Raw genomic sequence first — 13,547 nt, forward strand, 5'->3', positions numbered from 1 at the left:
ATAATTGTATCAGTGCTCCTATTCTAGAATTTCTAGAGCCAATTCTTCAGTAATGGACATCTCAAGCAAGCACAGGCAAGTTGTATGTTTATTAACAATTTTTTTTTTAAACTGGCAGCGCTTCTCATGTTCCCTTACAGAGGGAGGAAGTCATATCTGGAGAGACTGTGCAAAGAGCAGGAGAAAACATAAACCGATTGCACCCACAGAGCAATTGCTGATGGAACATGAAGGATGCTTTAGGGAAAGCACCCTGATGTTTCACATTCAAATTGCCTCATGATGTGTTTTTAAGGTGCTGCCTGTCTCCAGGCACAGAGGTGCCTGGAACTAAAACCTCAGTGTTTGTCCTCTCTGTATTATCCTTAGCTCCAGAGCAAGGAGAGAGTTCCAGGACAGGTGTGTACAGTGTTTGCAGGTGAATCTGCATGTTGGTCTGTGCACTCATTCCTCCTTTCCACCCCAGCAGTCAGTGGTGATTTATAAGCATCCTTCTGCATGCCCTTGTGATGTGAGGGAAAGAGCAGAAACATTTGGTTTAGAAAATAAATGGAGTCTAAGTAAGACCTTGAGCCTTTAGTGGGTTAGTTGTCAGCTTTTGGGCAGATCCCTTTACCTTCTTACCCTTAGCTTTCTCCCCTATGAAATGGGGCCATGATCTTGTAAAAGGATGAAAATGACATGAGTAATTGCAAATAATTATAAACATCAGGGAAAATTCAATCTACATCTACTACGACTTCCATTCCTTTTCAACTATGTTATATATTTCTTTTAACTTTAGCTATTCTTGGTGCAAGGGATCTTCCAGATCTCTAGGAAGCAAATTCAAAGACTGACATTAGAAAGCTTTATAGAAAAAAAAATTAAAGAGTTGCAGGCATGGGTGTAAAGAGCAACATAGCTGCTAAAGGAAGCTTGAAATCTTTGTCTAGTCCTGGGGACCCAGTTGGAGTTGTCAGGAATCAGCAGAGCAGGTGTTAAGCTGAGGTTTGGAAGAATTCTTAGCCCATTGAAATCCTTTATGGGACGGGCATGGTGGCTCACACCTGTAATCCCAGCACTTTGGGAGGCCAAGGTGGGTGGATCACGAGGTCAGGAGATCAAGACCATCCTGGCTAACACGATGAAACCCTGTTGCTACTAAAAAATACAAAAAGATTAGCTGGGCATGGTGGTGGGCACCTGTAGTCCCAGCTACTCGGAAGGCTGAGGCAGGAGAATGGCATGAACCTGGGAGGCGGAGCTTGCAGTGAGCCGAGATTGCACCACTGCACTCCAGCCTGGGCAACAGAGCGAGACTCCGTCTCAAAAAACAAAACAAAACAAAAAAACTTTATAAAGGCCGGACATGGCGGCTTATGCCTGTAATCCCAGCATTTTGGGAGGCTGAGGTGGGCGGATCACTCGAGGTCAGGAGTTCAAGACCAGCCTGGCCAACATGACAAAACCCTGTCTCTACTAAAAATACAAAAGTTAGCTGGGCGTGGTGGCGGGCACCTGTAATCCCAGCTACTTGGGAAGCTGGGGCAGGAGAATCTGGTGAGCCTGGGAGGCGAAGGTGGCAGCGAGCTGAGATCACACCACTGCCCTCCAGCCTGGGCAATAAAGCGAAACTCTGTCTCAAAAAAAAAAAAACTTCATAAAAATGCTAAAATATTTATCCAGAATGCTAATTTATTTCTAGGATGAGGTTTACGCATTTCATCATGCAAAAAGTTCTGTTCAGGTCAGGACTAGAACAAATATTAATATATATTTACAAATGTTTGCAATGTACAAAAGGCTCTGTTAGTGATCTGCTGTAAAGAAAAAGAAAGGCTTCATCAGCCTTTGAAGTTTTGTTTGCCTTTGAAGCTGGAGGAAGTCATATTGCCTGAGTGCTGCTCTTCACATTAAGAAGGTAGGGCCACTTGAGGGACAGCACCCAACAGGCTGCAATCTAGGAGAGACCTACAGGGTTCAAAAGGCTCAGTGTGCTAATTTCTGAAACAGGATAGAACCACCCATCACCTCAGAGCGATGGGATGACAGGCAGGCCTTGGCGAGCCTCACTTCATCTCCACCCTCTTCATGAAGCCCCTGACTTTTAGTTCTCTGCCTAACAGTGCAGAAGGGACTGGCCATTTCCAGCTAAAGGTCAGGCTATCTTAGGCACAGTTGAAGTAACGGAATCATCCTCATTGCTGGTTGCATATTTCACTTTTATTTCTTTATTTCCTCTTCTCTTGGGGCTTTCAGAGGCACATTTTGGTGAGAGAAAATAAGTCTAAACATTTACAAATTAGAAATATTGGCTTCTGGCATCCTTGTGCTGGTTGTGTGGGAATCTATTTCTTAATAAGATCACAATTTAGGAGCAGGGTTGCAGATTGTGACTGTGTTTACAGGGGCCACTGAACTTGGCCTGGAAATAATGAACAAAGTCATAAAAACTATCCAGAGGATAAAAGGTGCGTCCTACAATGAAGCCCTAAGAGACCCTAGTCCCCAGGCTGGCTGGAGAGCAGCACAGTAGCCATTCTGCTGCAGCGGGAAGGGTTTGAGGAGATGTCACAGAGTCTGAGTGGCAGGGCTAGGGCCAGATCCAGCCCAGGAGGTCACAGGCTGAGGAGTTTCTGAGTTTCGGAGCCACGGGCACAGCCCAACCCCAGGACTGAAAAATGCCAGTTACTCATCCAGTCCCCAAGGAGTTCCTGCCGCTGACCTTTGAGAGAGAAGACCCCAGGGAACAAAGCTTTCACCAGAAGGGGGAAACTGGAGCTTGAGTAGCTGACATTAAATACTCATGTTGTCTTTGGTTATAGATTTAATCTCCCTGACTCTGTTTACTTTTCGTTTTTGTCTTTCGTCACGAGTATGTGGTCCTAAAGCAGTGAATCTCAAACTATGTTTCTAAAGCATCTGAACCTGCTGGGAAATGAAAAGTTATCCACTATTTAATATAAATATACATGCATATACACATACACGTACAAATGCATATACAAATACATATGCAAATACATGCACAAGTGCATATACATGAGCATATATCCATGCATATCATACACATGTACACATACACATACATACATATACACGTATAGACATATGCATATACATAGACAAAAGTATAGCTGTTTTGGCTGAAGCTCTGGCCTCACTCACTCCCTCACACTCACCCTCTCCCTCATCTGGCCTTCATAGTGACACCTAAGCACCCTCACAAAAAACCTAGGCTCTGCCCAACTCCACTTTAAAACCACTGAGCTTTGATTCAGTCAAAAGTATGTCCCCACCAACCAGCTTGCCAGTGAAATCTGAAAATGAGGACCTTTGAGCGAGTCAGTGCTTTCTGACATCAAAATCTCTTGAAGAGGATCGTTCCTCTATTTTAAAGATTGAATTTGGCAAAAAATAAAAAAAAAAAAGAACTTTGTTTAAGGAACAGGACACTTCAGTGAGCTCTCTATGGGAAAATCGCTTAACTTCCATAAGCCTGTTTCCAAAAGCCTCAGTTTTCTATAAGTAAAATGAGAATAAGGATAACCCTTCTCTCACGAGGTCTCAGTGAGGATTAAATGGTGGAAATGATGCATGACAAGTACTTAGTGCAGGGTCTGGAGCCTAGTAAGGACTTATCGTGTGTCCTCATCTTTGCAATTACGGGTAGCAGCCCTTGCAATTGTAGAACTAATGCTAGCAGCAGCAGTAAGAATCACAGTACATAGCAATAAGAATATTTGGGGGAAAAGCAAATATGACTTAGTAACTTATCAACTTTAGTGGGAAAAGGAGAAAGAAGTAAGAATTTCAAACCAGATGGAAAAAATCTTTAGGGCTAAACAAAATCTCATAAAATGAATGGGGAGGAATTAAGCATAAACTATGTGATTTTAATGGGTTAGAGATGTGCAGAAGTTTAGGGAAGATATTATACATGAGCAGAGCATTTAGAGATTGATGGGTTTCTGGATAAGTGGAGGGAAGCAGTGTAGGAGGAAAAAGCCATGGGTAAAATCCAAGTTCCTGATGATCACAGATGTCACAGGATGGGAGGAGTTTGTGCTATAAAGGGGAGAGGGCTTGAAGTTGACATAATGAGAAGACGAGAGAGACTCGTAGGAGCCTCATTATGGAATCTACGGAGGGCTGATAAGGGCGGGGCTGATCGTGTCACTCAGATAGGATGTAGAACGCTATCTCTGAGTGGGACAAGAACTCCGCCAGGCTGGTTCAGGACCGGGTGAGTGACGGTGAGGTCTTGCTCAGCATTTGCAATGAGTGGGCCAATCAGTGGCTCTATGAAAATGGTAGAGATTCCTTCCTTGTTCCCTGTTGGGTAGTCACCTGGTAAAATTGATGCTAATTTCTGACACCTGCTCATGAAATATGCCTGCGTTTTCCCATGCCAAACATTTGCAAACCCTCTATTCGAAAAGTTTAAATGGACATTGTTAACTGAAAAAAAAAAAATCCACAATTTTTAAATTTAGAAACAGAAGGGAGACTTTATTTCTTATAAAGGGTTACATCCTGCAAGGTGGCCATCCTGCAGGCTGGGAAGCATGCCTCTGGCTGAAGCCCGGAGACAGGCACTTTGAAGGAGAAGGGGTTGCGTTGTAAAAGCTTCATTCTGAATAGGTTGACTAAACACATATATTCAACAAGTTACAGGAGGAGCTCTAAATATTCATGAAGGTGGTCCTGACACATGCCTAGTGAACAAACATGCATGTAACATACAACCCATATTCACCTTGGGGTGGAGACTTACCGTTTAAATTTGTTACAGTTAAGCCCTATATGTCAATGGGTTTTATCAGGAGACAAAGGCACTTAAGTGTGCAACCTCTGTAAACCAGCCAGAACCAGTCCATGATTGGTGGGCTCTTATCAGGAGAAAGTTACTGAAATCAGTCTCTTGTCTGATCGAAGCTGTAACTGTGGCTGGTGGAACAGGAGTTTAGTGAGTGTCTGTCTGTGAGCTGGATGGACTGTGATTGTTTTAGTATTGCTTACCTTGAGGCTAGGGCTTGTTTAGCTGCTAGAGAAAAAGAAAAAGCTGTGAGAACATAGTTTATCCTTTCAGTGTAGGGGTGTGTGACTTACCTCTTGCCTGGCATGGTAGGTCCTGTTTATAATTTGGTATCTTATGTTGGTATCTTATGGCCACAAAGAGTCTGTTCTGTCATTCTTATGGTCTCTGTTTTAACATTAATGCTGGCTGTTGTGACTAAACCATAAAAGGGAGGGGGCGTAACAAGGCATGTCTGACGTCCCATCCTGTAACGGCCAGGACTCAGTTTTCAGGTTTCTCTGGGATCTCCTTGGCCGCAAGGGGGTCTGTTCAATAGGTGGGAGATTCTGGATTTTATATTTATTTATTTAGACAGAATCTCTGTCTGTCACCTAGGCTGGAGTGCAGTGGCATGATCTCGGCTCACTGCAACCTTCGTCTCCCCAGTTCAAGTGATCCTCGTGCCTCAGCCTCCCAAGTTGCTGGGACTACAGGTGTGAGCCACAACACCTAGGTTTTTTTTTTTTTTTAAGTATTTTTAGTAGAAATGAGGTTTCCCCATGTTGGTTAGGCTGGTCTCAAACTCCTCAGGTGATCCTCAGGTGATCCACCTGCCTTGGCCTCCCAAAGTGTTGGGATTACGGGTGTGAGCCACGGTGCCCAGCTTGGATTTTATTTTTAGTTTACAACATGCATGCCCACACATGCACATATATGCACACATGTGTGTACACACATATTTATAAGGAAGGAAATATGACTAGCTGCTACAGTCTTCATTTCTGGCCACAGTATCACAGCTAATATTTAACTCAACTAGTTGGGGATCCTTTTTCTGGTCGGGTGACCCAAACCTTAATTCCCGAAGGACCTGAGTCCTTAGCAGTCCTGCCTTTGTGGGGTTGCTATTATTGTCCATATCTATTTCCAAAGGCTGACAAAATAAATTACCACAAACTGGGTAGTGGCTTAAAAAACAAACTGATTTTGTCACAGTTCTAGAGGCTGGAAGTCCAAAATCAAGATGTCAGCAGAATGCATTCCTTCTGGAGGTTCTGAAAGAAAAGCCACCCTAGGCCCCTCTCCTAGCTCTGATGCTGCTGGCATGTCCTGGTCATTTCTTGGCTTGTTGCTTCATCATTCCAGTCTCTGCCTCCATTGTCACATGGCACTCTTTCTGTGTGTGTCTGTGTCTCTTCTCTGTTTCTTTCTTTTTTTTTTTTTTTATTTTAAGACGGAGTCTCGCTGTCTCCCAGGCTGGAGTGCAGTGGTGTGATCTCCGCTCACTGCAAGCTCCACCTCCTGGGTTCATGCCATTCTCCTGCCTCAGCCTCCTGAGTAGCTGGGACCATAGGCGCCTGCCACCACACCTGGATAATTTTTTGTATTTTTAATAGAGAAGGGGTTTTACCGTGTTAGCCAGGATGGTCTTGATCTCCTGACCTCGTGATCCACCCGCCTTGGTCTCCCAAAGTGCTGGGATTACAGGCATGAGCCATCACGCCCGGCCTTCTCTGTTTCTTACAAGGACGATAGTCACATGGACTAGAGCCCACCCTTATCCAGCTCATCTACCCTTGATTACATTTGCAAAGACTGTACTCCCAAATAACATCATGTTCACAGGTATTGGGGGTTAGGACTTCAACATAGCTTTTTCGGGGGACACAATCTAGCCCACAAAATTGTCAACTAACATTTTCTATTATACATGGCAGAGCCAAGAGGCACTCAAGAGCATCCCCTGGGTTTTTAGGGGGACATGGTTCTTCCTACCTCCCTTGTGAGCAGAAACCCAATTTCTGCTTAGGGATCAGCCAGGACAGTTACTCTATTCTTTATAGTGGAATAAGAAGCCTCAAATGACAGAATAAAGCCTCAGTATCCCATTCAATGGATACAGCCTTATTTTCTCCAGCAGAAGCACTTCTCCCTTTGGAACTAGAATCTCCAAACCAGCAAAGCACAAGATTCTGGAGGGAGAAGCAAAAATCCTGCAGAAGGAATATGAGAAGAGCCATTTCCAATTATGCCTCTTTGATTTCCAGACTCCTGTATTCTGTTGATTGATTGCTGCTTCAAAGCATATACCACTTCCAGAATGCTGTCACTTGATCGGCACTGTAACTGAGTATTCTCAGGCCATTGTGCCATTATATCAGGACAAGGCAGAAATTGGTGGAGATCAGTGTTGCAATCTGCTTGCCCTATCATGTGGCTGAGTGGTTCCCCTGGGAAGTTAATGCTGCTGAACCCTTGAGTGGCTTCTACCACCACTTCCTTAGCCACTTTGTACCTGGACCCATTGAGCAAACACCCCGGAGCCTTCCAGCACACCCACTGAATGTGTCATCAGATCCCCCTGATCTCTTGTGTAGCAGATGACCTTCAGGGAACATTCACATGGGACACCGGTATGCCCCACCCTGTGTCCCTTCTGAGAAGTCTGTTTGCACATCTCTTCTTCAGTCTGTCACTAGTTATTCAGTGCCATTCTTTCCCAGTCTCTGACCATCTACTCAAAGCACCGCACATGAATTTGTGTAGATCTGTACTTCTGGCCATCTGTTATGCAGACAAAATGAAAAACTAAATTTTACTGCTTCAAGTTTTGTCCACTGGGAAGCTATCCTTTTCCCTTTGTTCTTCAGTGCTACCCTTGGGTGAGACAGTAGCATTGGCAGCAATCCACGTATGGCTGATGCCAGCATATCAGAACCATCTGCAAACCAGCCGCCATAGGCAACTCCCAATGAGGTCCTAAGTGTACATTATGGGAAGAAAAGATGGAGAAGAAGGAAAAGATGCAATCGGAGTCCTTAGCAGTCACCTGCTCATGAAACCTGTTTCTGGACTTGCCGAATCTTATTCTCCTCCCACCTTATGGCCTAGTGTGTCGGTGTATAGCCAATTCATGATGAACAGTGGTCATGGAGTTCTCATTTTGTCTTGACAAAGCTCAGTAGCATAGCAAGATAAGAGTTGATTCTTAAAATAATAATTATATGCAGAATAGAACATGGCTTTTCTCCAAAGCCCTAGATATTTGCATTGCGATTCTCATTTGGGCTTGCCAGAAGCTCCTGAAAACAGATCTTCAATTATGCTTTTATGTATGTATGTATGTATGTATTTATTTATTTGTTTATTTATTTATTTTGAGATGGAGTCTCACTCTGTTGCCCAAGCTGGAATGCAGTGGTGAGATCTCAGCTCACTGCAACCTCTGCCTCCTGTGTTCAAGCGATTCTCCTGCCTCAGCCTCCCAAGTAGCTGGGACTACTGGCACCCACCATCAGGCCCGATTAATTTTTGTATTTTTAGTAGAGATGGGGTTTCACTATATTGGCCAGGCTGGTCTTGAACTCCTGACCTTGTGATCCACCTGCCTCAGGCTCCCAAAGTGCTGGGATTACAGTTGTGAGCCACCATGCCCTGCCTTCAATTATGCTTTTATGTGTATCCACATGGCCCCAGACGCTTACCTTGGAGCTTTTTTGGTTACTTAGTAAATGGGTTGGGACAGCACTCTCAAATGTGGTATTTGTTGCCTCCAAAGACATTTTCTCAACACCGTGCCCATTTTTTAGTGGTAGGTAATAGATGAAATAACAACTTCTCTTTCACTTTGGAAGAAATGCCCAAACATGCTTCAGACCACAGGGCCAGGAGAAACCTTCCCAAGGCATGGGCCTCAAGATTTCATGGGGTTTATTGTTCACTCTTTGCCACACATGTGTCTCATTAAGACATTTAGGGTTCTTGCTGTGCTCACTCACCAGGTTCAGCCAAGATGGTGTCCTGGGTATGGTGGAAGAGGATGTTCTCTGGGATGCAGAGATTTCCCTGAACAAGTCCATCACAGAGAGCAGGAGAGTCTGGCCTCTTCAGATGTGAGCTATCATTAAGTTCAAATTCACTCCACCATCCACGCAAACTGTGAGAGCTGCTCCATGGTGCCCAGATCAGCACATTCAGCTAGAATCTCTGTAAGTGCTCTCACATGGATGGGGTCAGCCTTATTTAGTGTTGAACTCTGTGCTCTGTGGTGTAATGTTCTTAGGATTCATGCACTACATTTACCCATGTTTCTGGTACTTTGAATTGGTGAGTATTGCCCTTTTTATCATTTTTCTTCCCTCTCTCTTTTTTTTCTCTCTCTCCTATAAGCCATGTCCTTCTGGATTGGACTTTGCCTTTCTTCCTGTGGAACGTACTTGACATTTGTGACCCTAATTATGGGTCTCATGCACTAACGGGTGATGGGAGTGAGCCCTGAGAGTCTTAGATATCACCTTACCAGGGAGCTCAAGCATGTGAAGTTATTGAAAGGTCTTCAAATAAGGGAAGATTCTACAGGCAGGGAGAGGAGGCTGCTTCCTCCAGCAAGGATGGCTCAGAGAGACTTTGGGTGTAAATTTCCCAGCTTTTCTTGAATCCACACAGATAACCCAATTCCAAGTCTTGGAGAGCCCCCTGCTACAATCAAAGCCTAATTTTTACACAAATGTATTGGTGAGTCTGAGGATTGAACTTACACTGTAATTTTGTACCTACTCAATTAAATTCTGCATCTATTTTATACAGCTCTATCTGCCTTGCTGCTTGTAAGTAAAACAAAGATGTTTTGTCTTCGTTTTAGTGTCACTGGAGAAGCTGTCTGATTCTCTGAACATGACGCAAGCCTTGCAGTCACCACCACCATGAAGGTCAGATACAGCACCCAAGGTACTTGCTGCAATAGGCCTTTCTTCCCCTGAAACTGAGGTGATAATTGAATCATAAAACCACTGCACACCTTGGGTTATAGGAATCCCATTTCCCACTCAGCATTGCATGCAAGACAAAGGACATACCAAATCAACCCTAACATCTCACATCAGATGTTCATAAATGGCTCACATTGTCTGTACTTTATGCATATTTTTTTACTCATAAAAGAGTCAAGGGGAAACAGCTTTGAAGAAGGAGCCCAAACGATATTAGAGTTCAGACGTATTTTTAGACTTCAAAAAGATAGGTATCTAAACACTACTTACTGGATAAATGTAGGGGTATATTTTAGCCATTGTAGATTTCCTAACAGTAATTATTAACTATACAACCATACAAACTCATTATTAAGTACTTAGTGTGCTTTTGACATCAGCCCCATCTCGATGTCTTTGAATTGCATGAGCTGTTTTGTAGGACAGTACACATCTGTCCTGGAAGTGTCCCAGAGAGCCAGCAAACCCCTCACCTGCTGGATTGTGGCTGTGTTGGGAACCTGTCTATGTTTAAAACTCCAGTGCTTTTACTGAGTGGTATTGGCTGGATAAAATCTGTGGTCTTTGTGAGCTCTACAAGGGCAAAGCTGGTTAACTTGTTCATTTCAAAGGAGTAATCTTAACATTGTTAATGTGGCTTGTGGCATCAATGTTATTAGAATTTAAGGACTTAATAGATTTCTCCATCTACTACATCAATGGTAATTGCAGAAATTAGCTAAAATGCACTACTGCTTAAATGCAATGGAAAAATATTTTTCTTCCTTTCAAGACCTTAAGAGTTCTGAAATGTTTTTGTCCAGGCCCTTGCACCTCTGCCACCACCGTGAGAAGTACGTATCCTGGCCAGCCTGCTGACTCAGGAGGTTGAGAATCAGGTGCAGCATACCAGAGCACTGCTTCAGTGTCAGGGTAGAGCTGCTCCATGACCCAGAGATTCATAAGAGTAAGTTATTTTTCTCAAGACCAGTGAGTTTGTTAAACAACAGAATTGTGGCCATACCCAACCAAAACACAGCATGAATCTTTTCCATTATGTTACTATACAATTATGCAATTGATCATTCTATATGCATTGTTTTGTTAAACTGCATGTCTTAGGGATCCTCCAAGGTTAGTACCTATAAGCCAAACTTACTCTTTTTAATGGCTGCAGAGTATTCTGCAGTATGGCTATAGCAAAACTTATTTATTCATTCCCCTGTTGATGAATATCTAACTTCCCAATCTCTCCTTAAATCAACAAGGCCGAAATGAACATTTTTATGTATATATGACTTTTCACACTTGGACATCATATTTAAGATAGATTCCTGGTGTAAAGTTTATGAATCAAAATATGTACATATTTAAATTTTGAGAATTACTGCCACTTTTTCTGAAAGGCTACACATTTGGACTCCCAAAAATGATGAATGAGAACATTGATTACCCTGCGTCTTCTAAATTAATCCCAGTCTAATAGATGAGGAAAAAGTCTCATCGTTGTAACATACTATGTCTTGATTTTTGAGTAAGTTTAACACATTTTCATATGCTTACTGACTATGTTTGACTCTTCTGAGAGAGTATGTTCATGGTCTAAATTTTTCTATTAAAATGTTTTTCTTTCTTATCAATTTTAGGATCTCTTTATATATTATTGATATTCATCCATATTGATTAAATATGTTACAAATATTATCTACCAATCTACCACTTGCCTATTAACTTTACAGTGTTTTGTTTTTTCACTAAAGAAGATTTTAGGTTTTTATGAAGACAAATGTTTCATTAGATTTACGTAGGACTTTTGATTTTTGCACATTGCTTAGAAATACTTGTACTTCACTTCAATGTAATGAAACCACTCTGTATATTTTCTTTTACTAAATTTACAATCTTAACTTTTATCTGGCATTTATACCACTGCAATATTATGAAAACACTCTATAATGTTTTCTCCTACTAAGTTTACAATTCTGTTTTATATCTGAACATTTTTTATAATGTAAGAAAAAATTTTTCCTACAGATATCTAATTATCTCCAAATTATTTATTGAATGAGCTATTCATTTACTATTGACTTTAAACACCATTATCTTTCTCATAAGCTACTATCTCATTAACAGAAGAGTATGTTAATTTTTAAAGAGTTTTAAAAATTTTATAGCAAAAACACATAAAAATTTACATCTTAATTGTTTTTAAGTGTACCGTTTAGTAGTATTAAGTACATTCACATTGTTGTGCAATCGTGACCACCATCTATCTCTAGAACTTTTTTAATTTGCAAAACTGAACCATGTACCCATTAAAAAATAACTCATCATTTCACCCTCAAAAGGGTGAAAAGCCTGGAAAGCCTGGAAACTGCCAGTTTACTTTCTGTCTCCATGAGTTTGACTACTCTAGGTATCTCATATAAGTAAAATCATGCAGCATTCTTTTTATGACCAGCTTCTTTCACTTAGCATAGTGGCTTCAAGATTTATCCATGTTGTAGCATGTGACAGGATTTCCTTCCTTTTTTAAGGATGAGTAATAGTAAGGATGTATTTCTAAAACCTTGAGCCTGTTTATCTGCTTTATTTTTCTACTTTGGTACAATACTACAATGTTTTAAATACAACAGATCTATAGTGATAAGAAAAAGCTGGTATAGTTGGATATTTGTCCCCTCCAGATCTCATGCTGAATTTGATCTCCAGTGTTGGAGGTGGGGGCTAGTGGAAGGTGCTTGGGTCACGAGGGCAGATCCCTCGTAAATGGCTTGGTGATATCTGCTTGGCAGTGAGTGAGACCTTTTTCTAATAGTTCATGAGAGAGTTGGTTGATTAAAAGAGCCTGAGACCCCTTTCCCTCTCTCACCCTCTCTCTCGCTCTCTCTCTCACCACAACATAAACCTGCTCCCCTTCACCTTCCACTGGCGGTGGAAGCAGCCTGAAGCCCTCACCAGAAGCAAATGCTGACACCATGCTTCTTGTACAGCCTGCAGAACCATGAGCCAAAGAAACTGCTTTTCTTTATAAATTACCTAGCCCTAGGTATTCCTTTATGGGAACACAAAATGGAATGAAATACAAGTAAATTTGCCATCTTATTGTTCTCTTTGTAAAAATGAATTAGACATTCTGTGGTCTGAATGTATCCCCCAAAATTCATATGTTGGAAACGTAATGCCCAATGCAACAGTGTTGGGACATGGGGCATTTTGAGAGATGTTTAGGTTTCTTCAAATTGATATCATTATAAAAGGGCTTGAAGGAGAAATTCTGGCCCCATTTCACCCTTCCTTCCTGATATGGTTTGGCTGTGTCCCCACCTGAATCTCATCTTGAATTCCCATATATTGTGAGAGGGAACCGGTGGGAGGTAATTGAATCATAGAGGCAGATCTTTTCCGTGCTGTTCTCGTGATAGTGACTAAGTCTCACGAGATCTGATGGTTTTAAAAATGGGAGTCTCCCTGCAAAAGCCTCTTCTCGTCTGCTGCCGTGTGAGACATGCATTTCACCTTCTGCCGTAATTGTGAGGCCTCCCCAGCCATGTGAAACTGTAAGTCGAGTAAACCTCTTTCTTTTGTAAATTGCCCAGTCTCGGATATGCCTTTGTCAGCAGCATGGAAACGGACTAATACACTTTTCTTCTGCCATGTGAGGACACAGCATTTGTCCCTTCTGGAAGATGCAGCATCCAAGGCATCACCTTGGAAGCAGAGAACAGCCGTTACCCGATAGTTAAGCCAGCCAGCACCTCAGTTGGACTTAGGCTGTAGAACAGTCAGAGATAAAT

General features: G+C 42.2%; 1 long non-coding RNA gene across 2 annotated transcripts in view; it reads left to right on the forward strand.

Moving 5' to 3' along the window:
- The window catches only part of LOC116481764 (uncharacterized), a 74,460-nt gene extending 63,654 nt beyond the window's left edge, over positions 1-10,806 (forward strand). For both annotated transcript variants that reach the window (XR_009209682.1, XR_009209681.1), the window contains exons 2-4: positions 8,785-8,991; positions 9,645-9,730; positions 10,575-10,806. This is a non-coding gene — a long non-coding RNA (uncharacterized LOC116481764). The remainder of the gene's footprint in view (positions 1-8,784; positions 8,992-9,644; positions 9,731-10,574) is intronic.
- The last annotated feature ends 2,741 nt before the right edge of the window (positions 10,807-13,547 follow it).

Source organism: Hylobates moloch, unplaced genomic scaffold (genome assembly GCF_009828535.3).
Source record: "Hylobates moloch isolate HMO894 unplaced genomic scaffold, HMol_V3 SCAFFOLD_14, whole genome shotgun sequence".
Taxonomy (NCBI): Eukaryota; Metazoa; Chordata; class Mammalia; order Primates; family Hylobatidae; genus Hylobates; species Hylobates moloch.